General features: G+C 56.7%; 1 long non-coding RNA gene across 1 annotated transcript; it reads right to left on the bottom strand.

The window, feature by feature from the left end:
- Window positions 1-9,344: 9,344 nt before the first annotated feature.
- Window positions 9,345-13,418, bottom strand: LOC306651798. The gene is made up of 4 exons (XR_013761210.1): window positions 13,302-13,418; window positions 11,248-11,329; window positions 9,923-9,959; window positions 9,345-9,423 (listed from the first exon to the last, which is right to left on the bottom strand). It is a non-coding gene; the product is annotated as an uncharacterized lncRNA (long non-coding RNA).
- Window positions 13,419-13,803: the final 385 nt, after the last annotated feature.

Raw genomic sequence — 13,803 nt, 5'->3', positions numbered from 1 at the left:
CTTGAACGTCCCCACTGGCAGGGCCGTAGGCAGCAAACGTCTGCTGGGTGTACGTTACCCAGTGCAGGGCGTTTCGTTACAGCGGCAAGAACAGACTGAGACCACGTGCAGTTCAGAGGGCTCGAGTGATCCGTGTTGATAAGGCACATTTTCAAAATAGAGAAACATACCAAGAAAACAAGGTCCTTCAAGTCTTCCTTCTGTGTGACAATACAGACATGGACTCAGAGACTGGCCAGCTAACCGTTCTGTCCATTCCATCCTTGGAACTTTCTTGTCTGCCCCATAATCACCTACCATTCTGGACAAAGACTGGACTGTCCCACAGAAGCCCAGCTGAGGGGGACCTTGTCATGCTGATCTCTAACCAATCATCCCAAAGGCAGCCCAAGTCCCCTGACGCCAACCTCTTGTTTCCCTGATGTACCCTCTCCCTCCTGCCCCAGGACCTTTGCTTGAGCTGCTCTTAAAGCTCGCCTGGAAGACAGCAAAGGTCCCATGAAGCTGTGTTCAAAGAATGGATGAATGAAAGACCCATTCTTTGAGGGCTTGCTCTAACCTGTTACTGAGGGAAACCTAAATGAACCCTCTAGTTCCACTGGCTTTTAGTTGATTTTAAAAGTCATTAATTTTGGAGGCCACACAGCATACCACTGGCTTGGTGTAGATGTCCCCTTTGGCTGAAGCTGCCACGTGGGTTAAAACTGTTCTGTGAAATTTGCATTTCACTATCTCGTCCAGAGAAAGTTGCTTTTCCATTATTTGCCCTGCTCTCTGGGGGACAGTGACCTTTGCTGTCTTCCCCTATTCTGTGGTGAAAGATGCTTTTTGTATCCTCATGATGAACTACGGAGTCTGCTGTTCCCAAGAAAAGGAACTAAAAGGACGTGAGTCATCAGACTTTCAACTTATTTATTTGGCACCAGGGATTGAACTCAGAGACATTCAACCACTGAGCCACATCCCCAGCCCTATTTAGTATTTTATTTAGAGACAGGGTCTCACTGAGTTGCTTAGCGCATCACTGTTGCTGAGGCTGGCTTTGAACTCGCAATCCTCCTGCCTCAGCCTCCTGAGCCACAGGGATTACAGGCGTGTGCCACCAGCTATGACTTTTTAATCCGTAACTTTTCTTTAGAAGTACAGAACCCAGGACAGCCTCAGAAAGCAGGCCACCCGAGATTTGTAGCTATCCTGGCACCTGCCTAGGTCTCCCCTAAGGAGGATGGCTTATTAAGGGGCAGGAACCCCCTCTTCCCGCCTTGATTGCCTCTGGGGCTCCTTCCCCCTCACCCTGACCCCGGAGTGGGTGCGTCACAGGCTGCTCTGCGGTCACCGCCTCACCCTTCCCAAGAAGCTGTTACAGATGAGTGACTCTTGGACCCCAAAGCTGCAGGTTTGTCCTGCAACCCCGGGTCAGAGGCTGGGCGCTTCGCGGCCCATTCCTCAGCTCCCTGGAGCACCGGGCGTGTTGGGTCCCACACCTCGTCTCCTTCCGGCCTCTCCAGATCTGCGCTCCGACACCCGCGGGTCAGGCGAAGGGGCTGCGCAGAGACGCTGGGCAGCAGCCGCGGGCTCCTAAGGGAACCAGGATCCCGACCGCGGCGCAGACGGGAGGCCAAGCCCAGGCCCCTACCGCGGCCACTGAGGGCTGGGCTCCCGCAGCCCCCCACCCCGGGTGCGGCCGCCCTGCCCACGTCCTGCTTGCTGAGCGAGGGCGCGGAGGCCGCGGAGGCCGCGGAGGCCGAGGCCGGGCTCTGGGACACCCTGAGGCTCCGCCCCGGAAGCCGTCGCTCTTCACCGACTTTTTTAGGGTCACAGCAGCTCCAGGCAGGGAGGCCAGAGGGCGCCGGGTGCCGACGCCCCACTGCCCAGTCCCGCCCAGCGAGGCACGTCCGCTCGCCCCAGTCCCGCGCTCCGGGCGCCGTCTCGGTGCTGTCGGGCTGCGGCTCTGGCCGCACGTGGAGGAGACGCGTCCTCACGATGTCCTGTGAGGCTTCCATGCTGCTCCCCGGCCCCTGGCCACCACCGATCCAGACTGTCCCCGTCCCCACAGTGCTGCCCCAGCCGGATCCTGAGATGTGGGGGTCCTCGGCCCTCGTCCGGCACCTGGTCACGCACGGTCAGCTTCCCCTGCGGGCGCCCCTCTCCCGTGGCTGGACAGCACCCCGGGCCACGTGTGCCACCTGTTTATCTGGCCGGCTGAAGGCCGCCTTGGCTGCTTCCAGGTGGTCAGCATCATGAACCGAGTTGTGGCAAGCGTCCCCGTGTGGACACAGGCTCCCACTCGGCTGGGTAAATTCCAGGGGGCTGTTGATGGACACACGGGAAGACGCTCCGGAAGTTTCCGCCGCGTCCTGGTCTGGATTCACAGCTGCCATTGTGAGCAAGGCGGCTCCTGCTGGGGCCACGTGGACGCCAGGGGTCGGATGGATGGGCGGCTGTTAAGAGGACAGTCAGGACAAATGTTGACTCTGCCTTCCACCCGGGAGAGGCGCCAAAGGGAATGGCTCCTTCCCACTTCTGGAACAAAGGGAGGCCTTTTCTCCTTCCTTCCTCTCGCTCCCTCCCGAGCAGAGGAGGATGGCGCTGGGGCTCTGGAGCCTGGCCAGGGGCCTTGGGTGGCTGGCCTGACTGTGCGGCTCCTCTTCTCCCCAGAAGTCACCCTCGGCCTTGGTCTGCAGTCCAGCTGCCCACCCAACCGTTTCCCCCTGGGTTGGACTTTCCAGTCTCTCACCTGGACCAGCCTTGGCCTCTGTCACCCTCGGCCCACCTGCCCCAGCACCTCCCAGAGGGGACTTCCTGAAACTGAGAGCTGAGCTGGTCTCTCCCCTGCTCAGAAGCCTTCTTTGGTTCCCTAGTGCCTAGACCAATGTTCTCACTGTGTAACCTCGGGGTGTGGGAGGGCTCCCCCAAATCCTTCTCAGGGGTCTGTCAAGTCAAAATGAAGACTAATCAATCCTGATAGATTGTTCCCCTTGCCCCCTTCCTTGTCACGCCAGTGTGGGGCAGAATTTTCTAGATGCGACCCTGCAGGTAATCAGACACGCCCGAAGAGGAGGCCGGCCTGAGGATCCAGTCTTCAGTCATGCAGGGGCCTCAGGGATTTAAGAAAAAAAAAAAAAAAAAAAAAAGGTACACCAGAGACCTTCTCACTAGTGATGTTTTTGGAGCAGAGAGCTATTTCTTAACAGAAAGATGCCGCTTTAAACGTAATGAGTTCATTATTATTTTAAGATCGTGAATAGGCAGCGTAAAGTTTCTCTCTCCATCTCTTTTATGTCGGGTATCAGTAAAGGGAACCCACGTGTACAAAAGCTCCCAGCGTCCTCGGCTTGGAGAACGTGCCCAGAAGGAGATCTGGGCCCTGGGGCCTGGAGGGGGGTTCTGAGCCACGCGGTGGCGTCCAGGCCCTCGCTTCTCACCCTGGTGGGCTCCCGCAGCCTCTGGGGCTGAGCCTCAACTCCGGGCCTTTGCTCATCTGGTGATGTCTTCTTTTTCTCCCTCTCCCCTGCCCCGGGTGGGGACTGAGGCAGGGCCTCATGCCTGCCAGGCCAGCTCCCTACATGAGCTGCTCCCCAACCTCACCAGGTCCCTTCTGCTTGGGTGCCCTCTCTTCCTTCTCTGCCCGTCACCCTTTCAATTTCCACTCCATTAGCACCTCCTCCAGGAAGCCCTCTCTGACTGCTTTCCCTCCAGCTTGGGACAAAAGCTCCTCCTCTGAATTCCGTTTCTCAGTGTTTATTGTCTCTTCATAAACCCATCCCTCCACCCCAGGAGGCTGTGAGCCTTCGTGATGGTGGCCACAAGTCCGGCCCCCCCTCCTTCCAGCCCCCGCCTCAGGGAGAAGCACAAAGCAGGAGTCCTCCATGCTGGGACTTCCTGTCACCCCGAAATGCCAGCACAGGGCCTGCCTCAGCTGGGAACGCCAGCGCCTTCCTGCTTTTTGGAGATGTATTTTATTTTTTGCATAAACACTAACACAAAAGTGAGAGACTCTTAACAGGCCGAATTTCAGTCAAAATTCAGTATCCCTTCTCAGGTTTTTAAAAAATATTTCGCATACTTGTGATTCCAGTTAAGGACAGTTCTAAGACCTGCATTATCACCCAGCTGGAAAACACAATATTTTCTGTCCTTTTAAACACTCAGAAAATAGTCTGCACCATTGACTCCCCTAATTTGTGACCCGTGACTTTTCCTGCGATAAAATTGATTCTTCTCCCATTCAAAGAGCAAATGCTTTTAAAACGCATCCACCTATTGGCAAAGGTGGGGTAGAAAGTGTACTCTCTCGTCCCAGTGTCAATAGAAAGATCCGGCTTGGTAAATAATTTCGAGACGTGTTCCCGAGGTCACGAAATGTCCCACGGTGCAGAGTTAACAGTTCTGATCCCGAGATGTAATCCCGAAGAAATTGTGCAAACACTGGAGATCCACGTGAACGGGCAGTGTTTGTTTAGCTGCATGGAGCCTTCGAAGGAGCCTGCCCTGGAGTTTGGTGCTATTTCTAGAAGATTCCATATTCTTTCTTCCCACGCATTCTCTTATGGTGGACATTCTCCTGCCCCTCAGAGCTTCCCCACCTCCCCCCAAACCTCCTTCAGGGGATGTCACCACCTCCAGGAAGCGCTCGCCCCTGCTTTGAGGTCTGGGCCTAGTGGCAAGAAGCAGGTGCTGGTCCAGGGGTGCCGGGTGGGCAGAGGGGAGGCCACGCCCCTCCCTTCTCCTGGCCCCTCCCCCCCTGGGCCGCATCAGCACCAGAGGATCTGGGTGGCTGTTTAGTCAGCTTTTGTGTCTCTGACCAGAAATACCCAGTGGGAGCAACTTAAGAGAGGAAAAGTTCATTCGGGGCCCACAGCTAGAGAGGTCTCGGTCCACCGCCTGCCCCCTCCACCGCTCTAGGCCCAAGCGAGGCAGAGCATCATGGCTTCCTGGTTCAGGGTGGCCAGGAGGCAGAGAGAAGGGAGGGAAGGGGTCACAGGGAAGGGGACCCACCTGCCCTGCTCTGCGCCACCTGCCTGTAGTTCCCACCGGGGAGTCCATTCCAGCTGGGACCAGGGGGCGGCTCCCGGCCTCTAATGGTTTACCTCTGAATGTCCCTGCCCTCACGAGCTCCTGGGGACACCTCATCCAAACCTGGGCAGTGGCCTTGGCCCCACCTCAGTCTCCACACGCCCGGGGCCGGTTGCTGGTCCCTAACAGGACCCTGGCTCCCCGCATCACCCCGCTCATCCAGGTCGGCTGACCTGGAGATGGCGTCTGCTCGTGCAGGTCCGAGAAGGGGGTGGTGTTCAGGTCAGCCTGCACCCGCTCGGTCGCCCCGGCTCAGAGCCCGTGTGTGCCTGGCATCTGCTCCTGGGCACCTGGGCTGCTGAGGAGAGGGAGCACCAGCCTTGGGGCTCGAAGGCCCCTGTGGCCAGAGCCGAGCTTCCCGAGGGCCATCTCTACACACAGACGACAAGGCTGACCCACCACGGTTTTGTCTCGGCCCGTTTGCTGTTGCTGTATCAAAATGCCGGAGACTGGGTGGTTGACGTGGAGAGTGGCTTAGCGGCTACAGCTGGGCAAGCCGGGAGGTCCAGGGTGCTCACACTGACAGGGGCCGGCCTTCCTGCTGCGTCCTGACCTGGAGGACCCAGGGCAAACGTGCCAGCCCAACTCTTCTCCCTCCTCATCAAGCCCCTAAAGCCACCGTGGGGGCCTCACCTTGATCTCACCTAACCCCACGACCTCCTGAGACCCCACCCCTAAACACCGTTACCAGATGAACTTTGGGGAACACATTCAAATCACGGCAACCTGAGCCAGGAAATGCAGTGTCTTCTCCTTTTAAGAAACATGAAGAAGTCCCTGCTTCACTGGGAGCTGACCCGTGAGCAGTCTCGAAGGTGGAGGAGGATTTAGCCAGCAGGGACCTAGGCGTGGCCCCGACCTGAGCTGGGATCCTCCCTGAACTTTGAGCAGCTCCTGCATATTTTCTGAGGGGAGGTTGTCACAGAATACAGCCAGAAAGGGCCGCTGGCTCCTGTCTCTGGGCTGGCAGGGGATGAACAGGAGGCTGACCATTTTTTTTTTCCCCTTTGGGGGTGCTGGGGATCGAACCCAGGGCCTTGTGCTTGACAGGCAAGCACTTTACCAACTGAGCTATCTCCCCAGCCCAGAATGCTGACTTTTGCATGGCCAGGTCAGCCTCTGGCCGGCCTCTCCTCTCTGAGCCCGTCTTTGCCACAGTTACCCAAAGGACTGGTCACAGAACCCTCAGTAAAAGTCGGAGCTCAGCGAGATCCAGACGGAAAGTTCCCCTGCATGATTCCCCCACACCTGTCATCCTCCGCCGGCCGAGTCCGTGTTGCCAGGGCCTTCGTCAGTGCCTGAGGGGTTGGTAGCATCCCTGGCCTCCACCTGCCAGATGCCAGTGCCACCCCCAACTCTGTCCAACTTGTGAAAACTGAGAATAGTTACCAACCTTGCCAGATGTCCCCAGGGGGACAAAGACCACCAGTCTATGACAGTGCTGGGTGTGGGGGACAAACTGAGTGAAAGTTTGCTCTTTTCCTTCCCCTTCAACTCCGGAAGGAATGTTAACTTCTGCCTCGTGGCATTAGAAGGGCCCTCAGGGATCACTGTGCCCATAGGAACATAGGGCACAGAGAGGGGAAGTTAGCGGCCTACTGCCACACAGCATGTCCTTGGTAGAATGAGGTACATCAACAGAGACGAGCCAGTCATGCTTAGAGTGCAAAACACAGTGGTCTGATCAGCACGTTCAGTCCTTCCTGGGACCCTGAGGGGAGCAGGCAGAACCACTGTGGTGGATGCGCCTACATCTGGGTCTAGGCCAGCTGCTCCAGGGGTTCCCGTGTCTAGGAGCAGAGAAGAGGGAATCCCAGGAGGAAGAGGAGGGACCCCCTTCCTTTTTAAGCACAAAGTGGACTTTGTACCTCCCATGCCATTGGCCAGACCTCAGTCAGGTGACAATGTCCAGCCGTAAGGAAGTCTGGGAGATGTCACCGTGCTGGGAGGCGATGTGCCCTGCTGAAACTCAGGAAGGGAAGAGCAAGCAGTCTTACCTTGCAGAGACAGGACAGAAGGCCCAGAGAGCCCTGGCCATGATTCTCTGTGTGAGTCCTTCCATCAGTCGATCAACAAACGCAGGACAGGCAGTCTCAACAGTAGTCTTGCGTCAGCCATGGAGGCTGACATTCATGCGGGCTCACCGGATGCAGTCCTGGTTAAACATCCCTGCTTCCCCAGGGGGTGTGAGGAAACTGATTTTCCCCAGCTGCGACTTGTCCAAATCACAGGGCTAGCAAGGGCAGGGCTGCCTGCGTTGCCCATCTCCCCGCTCCTCCGTCTCGCCCGGTACCAGGCAGCTTGCTCTCCAAACATCAGGAGGGTTCGGGGGAGGTGGGGCGGCCGGTCCCAGGTCCCTCTGTGCTAACCCAGGGTTCAAAGGGCCCTGAGGTGACAAAGCCCCACGAGGCTGCCTTCCTCAAAGGGGAGGCCCTTGCTGAATCAGCAGCCGGGGACAGGCCCCAGTGTGGCCTTGGCCAGTCCAAACCCGAGTGTCCCGAGGAGCGAGAGCTGACCCTCCTCCCAGAGCCATGCAGAGCCGTGAACTGTCTGCTCTTCTAAACGGGAGAGGTTCCCGGGGTCGGATCCCCGCCTGAAAGGAGAGGCCATGTCGGGCATCGGCGCGTGGCCCAGGTCGCCGCCCTGCAGGGCTCAGCGAGGTGTGAGGAAGGGGCAGGGTCCCCTCCCCGAAGCACAGAGGGGACACCAGGCCAGGCATGGGGTGAGGCAGGGCGGGGGACAGTCTCCAGGGGCCAGGACGCGGCCCAGCTGGGCTGGCAGGGGAGGTACCCACGGGACCAGGGGCTGTGGAGTCAGCTCTCCCAGCCGGGGGCATGTCCAGGGTCCCACGGCCGTGGGCTCGGGTCCCCTCCCCGTGTAGCCTGATGGGTCACTCTGCCCCATGTGCCTGTGTCCCCTCCCAGGACGGGGTCCGCTGAGGAGCGGGGGATGAGGCAGGGACCCAGGTGCTCGAGCAGCGTGGCGCCGTCTGTGTTGCCCAGGCTGTGCCCAGGTGGGCTGCGTTCTGGGTGGCAGAGCCCACGGGCCGGAGGCCGTGGGCAGCCCGGCCCCCGTGAACCCGGGCCCTTCAGAGGGCAGGGGGCTCAGGCGAGGCCAGCCACAGCCTCGTCACTGCCCTGGGCTCCTGAGTCCTGGCAGGCTAGTGTCCCCAGCCCTCCCGAGTCCTCAGGGCCCTGGGGAGGACGGAGGAGCATGCTGGCTGGGGTCGTCTGCAGAGCGGAATCGTCCACGCCCCTGCTGGCTGGCCAGGTGCTCACTACCCACCTGTTGAGCGTGACTGGATCTGGTCCTCCAGCCCGCATGGCCCTGTGGCCGTGTCCCGCCCTCTCCGTGCCCCAGCGTCCCCGTTTGTAACACAGAAGTTCGGGTGGGTCCCTCATGTCCTTCCAGCTCTGGATTCAGCTGCAACCCTGACTCCCCACCCCAACCAACACCCCGGGAGAGACTTCAAGGGGCCACACCAGAGGTGCCAAAAGGGACTTTTATTGTCGAGCCAGGGTCACAGGGGTAGAGGCCACTGTCCCGTCGTGAGGAGGAGCGTCAGACGGCGGCTCAGCCTTTCACTCTGGCTGGATGGTGGCAGCACCATCCCAGAGAGGAGAGGTCGTAAGGTTAGGCCATCCCGAGTCAACCTGGAATGACACCCACAGCAGGTCAGGACGTTCATGGCCCCAGTAGCGACGGAACCTGCTGTTGCTGGACATTCGAGGGGACCCAAGCTGGCCTGGCTCCACGGGCCCAGGTGTCTCCCACTCGGCCTGCATGGTCTTGGTCTTGGTGAGAGGAGTGGCCCTGTGCCAGGGCCTTTCTCTGGCGCTCGGGGCTGACCCATCCTCACTCCTTTCGCCTCTTTTGGGCACAAAGGCAGATGTGAGAAGACTGAGCAGAGCCCTTGACTGGAGCCAGGGTCAGGGGCAGCACATGGATCAGGATCCTGGGTCAGTCCAAGGTCAGGATCAGGGCTCAGTCTCTGACTAAAGTTGGGGCTCAGTCAATAACTGGCGTGAAGGTTTGGTCTGTAACTAGGATCCAGGTTCAGTTTGGAGAAGCCAGAATCAGAGTTAGGTCTGGGTGTGTGACCAAGGCTCAGGGCCCAGTGTCATCTGAATTAGGACACGCCTGGGGCCGGGGTCAGGCCTCTCTAGGTGAGATGAGGGCTCAGTCTGCTGCTGCAGAAAGAAGGGAGCCCAGCCTGGCTTCTGTTCTGCGGCAGGTCCCTGGGCCTGGGGCAGGGCTGCCCTCACCTGCAGGCGGGCACCAGGGCACTGTTCCTTGTCCTGCCTCTTCAGACGTTAGCGTTCTGGTTAGTTGAATCCTGAGATCCAACTGAAGAAATGAAATGAGTAACAGGCCTCAGTCCCCGTCACCAGCCCCAATTGCCACCACGCTGCAGTGGGTCAGTCAGACAGCTGGGGGAACTCAGGCATGTGACACCACCTCTCTGACCTCAGCAGGTTCATCTGCAAAGTGGGCAGGATGACAAGCCTGCTCCAGAGAGCGGCTGTGAGGACCCACTGGGTCAGCTCAGGCCGTGGCTGCCTCAGGGACTGGGCTGGTGGCCGCCTCCTAGACAAGCCACCTACAGTGGCTTTCTTTGCCCACTTCTACAGCCCAGCAACACCAACACCGGCTGCATCTGGTGACCTCAAGGTCAAGGAGAGCCCCCAAGTGTCAGGAAGAGGAGCCGCAGCCCCAGGCCTCGTTCAGGATGGCCGGCTGGTCCTCAAGCTTCCCCAGAGACCCCTGACCAGACCTGCCCGGGGCAGGCAGAGCGGCACACCTGCCGTGGAAACCTCCCACCCCGGCCAAGACTCACGGTTGACACCTAGATTGTTGAGGAGGGCACTGATCACCGGGCATACCTGAGGGCCAGAGAGAGTAAGGGGGTCAGATGCATCAACTGGGAGCACCACCCAGGGACAGGCTCACTGACCCTTAGGGGTCTAGAACAATGGGATCCTAGTAGCCTAAAATTTGTGAACCCCAGGGAGCTGAGATCCCAAAACCTTGTAATGTGAGAATTCTAGGACCTCAAGAATCTAGGACCAAGAGTGCTAGGCTCCCTGACCCTGGAGCCTCGCAGGGCCCCGGGCCGCCCTGGGACAGCAGACTTCTCATGCCCTCCTGCATCTACGGTCCCTGCAGATTCCCACCCTGCAGGTCTGGGCTGGGGCACGAGGTCGGGCATTTCTAACGTGCCCAGGCGCGAGGATCATCCTCAGAGCACGGAGGCTTCGGCTCAGGGAGTCCCAGAGCCTCCTGCAGGATTGCTCTCTTCTGAACCCAGATTCCTGGGCCCCTTTCCAGAAAGATTGATTCAGAGTCTGTGGAATTTTGGGCCCAGGAATCCTATGCAGGGTACATTGGGTTTTAGATGATGCACAGCTGGAAAAAAATAAACCATTCTTTATGTGTGTGTTTATTTTTTCCACTAATTAGATAATAAGATACATGATATTGCTTTTCTTTTATTATAGGGGTATAAAGTTTCCTTTTAAAAATAAATGCATTTAGGGTTGGGGGTGTAGCTCAGAGGTGAAGTGCCTGCCTCACAGGTGTGAGGCACTGGGTTTGATCCTCAGCACCACATACAAAGAAATAAAATAAAGGTTTAAAGAATAAATGAGGAAATAAATACATTTAGATCTGGGTGTAGTGGCACAGTCCTGTAATCCCAGCAACTTGGGAGGCTGAGGCAGGAGGATCGCAAGTATGAGGCCAGCCTCAGTCACTTAGCGAGGCCCTAGGCAACTTAGCAAGACCCTGTCTCAATATAAAAACAGCAACAACAACAACATAAAGGGCTGGGGGTGTAACTCAGTGGTAAAATATCCCTGAGTTACATCCCCAGTCCAAAAGAAAATGCACTTAATTTACTTCTTTAGGTAAAAGTGGGTTGATTAAAGGGGAACATGGGCTAAAAGGCATTTTCTAGTGTGTGGATATAGCAAATGGCTCCAGTTTGGGACCCAGTCATCTCAGCTGATGTCAGAACACTGCCTCTGTCCCCCAGGGAGAGTCACAGAGGAGGAAGCACCAGCTGAGTTCCCAAGGAGGGGCTTGCACCCCAGAGGAAGCAGCGCCCCAAATGCAGCCAGGTCCGCCAGTGCCGCTGGCTTCGCCCCGCCAGGCCTGGCTCCGGGGACTCACCTCCTGCTTCAGTAATAAGGACACGGTTTTTTCCAGGAGATCAGTCACACTGTCCAAAACCCTGTTGATGATTTGGCTTCGTCTGGAAAAGACAGGAAACTGGTAAAGCCCAGGCAAGGGCGTGGGTCAGCCAGTGGGTCACCCTGAGGTCTCCTTGAGGTCACCTTGTGGACCCTGGACCTGGAGATGCCTTTCTAACCCAGAGAGAGTCCCCATCCAGCCAGCTGTTCACCCAGCGCCTCAGGAGATCCTCAGCGCAGCCCTGAGACCTCATTCACTCACTCATTCACCCCTTCTGTACAGAGCACCAGCTGTATGCGCCAAGCACCTAACTGGGCCCCGAGGATCAGGATGAGCCCAGCTCCAACAGCCGCTAACCTGGCCGCTAAACAAGTCTCGCCCAGGTGGCCCCCACCTTCAACCCTCAATGTGACTGTCACCTCCTGGGGCAGCCCTCACAGACTACTTGTCTCCAGGAGGGTTTGGCTACCTGTTCTGTGCAGGACTCGTTGGTTTCCTTGAGAGTCCTTTATTGGTATACTGAAGCTTGTCTGCCTGCCCCTCCCTCAGGGTGAGTTCCCTGAGAACTGGGACCTTGTCTGTCCTTGCCCATCCATTTTCCAGAGCTTAGAACAGTGCTTGCCTGGCCAAGAGCCGATGCTCAGTGTAATTTTTGGCTAAAAGAATGAAAAAGTCAATGCACACATATACATGACAACCTGTGACAAGTTTTCTGAAGGGCGAGAGGGGACCCTCATGAGAGAGAATAGGAAGAATCTTGCTAAGATCCTGAAGCATGAGAAGGCACCTTGAGGTGGAGTGAGAGAGAAGGCATAGAGCAATCCAAGCAAAGGTCCTGTGGCAGGAAAAAGTCAGCATGTCTGGAGCAGGCTGAGGTTGAGCCTAGATGGTGTAGAGTCTACACGGCCATGACAGTGCATCCAAAGTGCAAAGTGCACAGAGGATTTGGAACAGCAGAGTGTGCCATTTTACAGATGTGGACGCAGAGTGGCAGGTTGAATTTCCTGGGGCTGCTTGGCAAGGCAGCATCATGCAGGGCTCAGGCCTCTGGATTTGCAACCTGGCATTTCTAGCTAACATCCAGCTGTGGGGCTTTTCTTTGGATTTAGGGGTTCTTTGGGCAACCTGTGATCAGATTCCTTGGTAGGGGGAGGGTGGGGTGACCTCCGGTCATGGCCATCAGGATTGAGAGCCAAGGACCCAACCTTGTTCCTGGCCATGACCCTGGCCCCAACCCTCAGCTTATAGACTGTTTATCTCCCCCAACCACCAGCCAAGATTACCCCTTTTCTGTTACCCTTTTGTCTGGGCCAAATCTGCTTTTTTAAGCACACAATTTAAGATGTAGATTTTGTGGATTAGCAGGGAACAATGATTTAAATAGAGAGGATTAAGGTTTCAAGATCTCATTTCAGTAATTTTCTAGTGGGTGGAGGAATGATTTGGGGACAATGTGAATCAGAGCCATTTAGGTGTTTATTCCCTCCCTCCCAACGAGAAGCAATTTTAATTTTATCATGACTGAGGGACATTACATAATGATAAAGGGTCAATTCTCCAAGAAGACCTGACAATCTTAAACACATATGCACCTACCAACAGAGTTTTAAAGGTATAAAGCAAACACAGACTTGAAAGGCAAAGTAGGCAAATTCATGATTATGGTTGGAGAGCTCAACACTCCTGCCTTGGTGATGGAAAGAACTGGTCAGCAGAGTCAGCACGGGATTTATGATTATGGAAAGCTGTCATTCCAGGCTCTGGGCTAACGTTTGTATTTTCTCATCTGTTTATCTCAGAAACTTATGAGCAGGGATCATTATCACCCCAGTTTACAGATGTGAAAATAGAGGTTTAGGGAGCTCAGGTTGGTCATTAAGTTACAAATTAGAGGCGAAGCGACCTTTGAATCCAGGCCAGTCTGATTCCAGAGCCTGAACTCCCTCCCCACCCTATGCCACCCCCTTGTGTTGGCTGAAGTTATGGTCCTCAAGCCCCTGAGAGCCCAGCCCCGCTGAGGGGGCAGCCCTTACCTGCCCAGCAGGGAGAGTGAGATGCTGGCTGGGTCACTGGTGCACTCTTCCAGGACCTCAATGACGAGGCCGGACTCGGCATCAATATTAAGCCTAATTCCAGTCAGGAGGTCCAAGTTGACCTTCAGATTGACCACCTGGCCAAGGACAGGCCTGCAGGAAACACAAGTCACAGAGATCAGAGGTCTGGGAGGCCCTCAGGTTGCCCACTGGGACTCTCCTACCTGTGTGCATATTTTCCGGGTTTACGGACATGGTCTGGGCACCGGCAGCCGGGCCATATTCTTCATGGGATTTGCACGTTTGTGTGAGGGCTTTTTCTCTGGGCCATGGTGGGTTCCCAGGTAGGGGATCCGTCCACCCACCACGCACTGCCTCTCTCAGAGCTGACTGGACTCTATACTCACAGGACCGCAGTGACATTAGCAGTGACCGGGATCCTCAGGGTGATGTCTTGGCCGTCACTGGATACATTAGCTGCGTGGATTGCCAGGATGGAGAG

This window comes from Sciurus vulgaris (genome assembly GCF_902686455.1).
Source record: "Sciurus vulgaris genome assembly, chromosome: 2".
In the NCBI taxonomy this organism is placed as follows: Eukaryota; Metazoa; Chordata; class Mammalia; order Rodentia; family Sciuridae; genus Sciurus; species Sciurus vulgaris.
The sequence above is the reverse complement of the archived record's forward strand: the minus strand, read 5'-3'. Positions and strand labels throughout refer to the sequence as shown.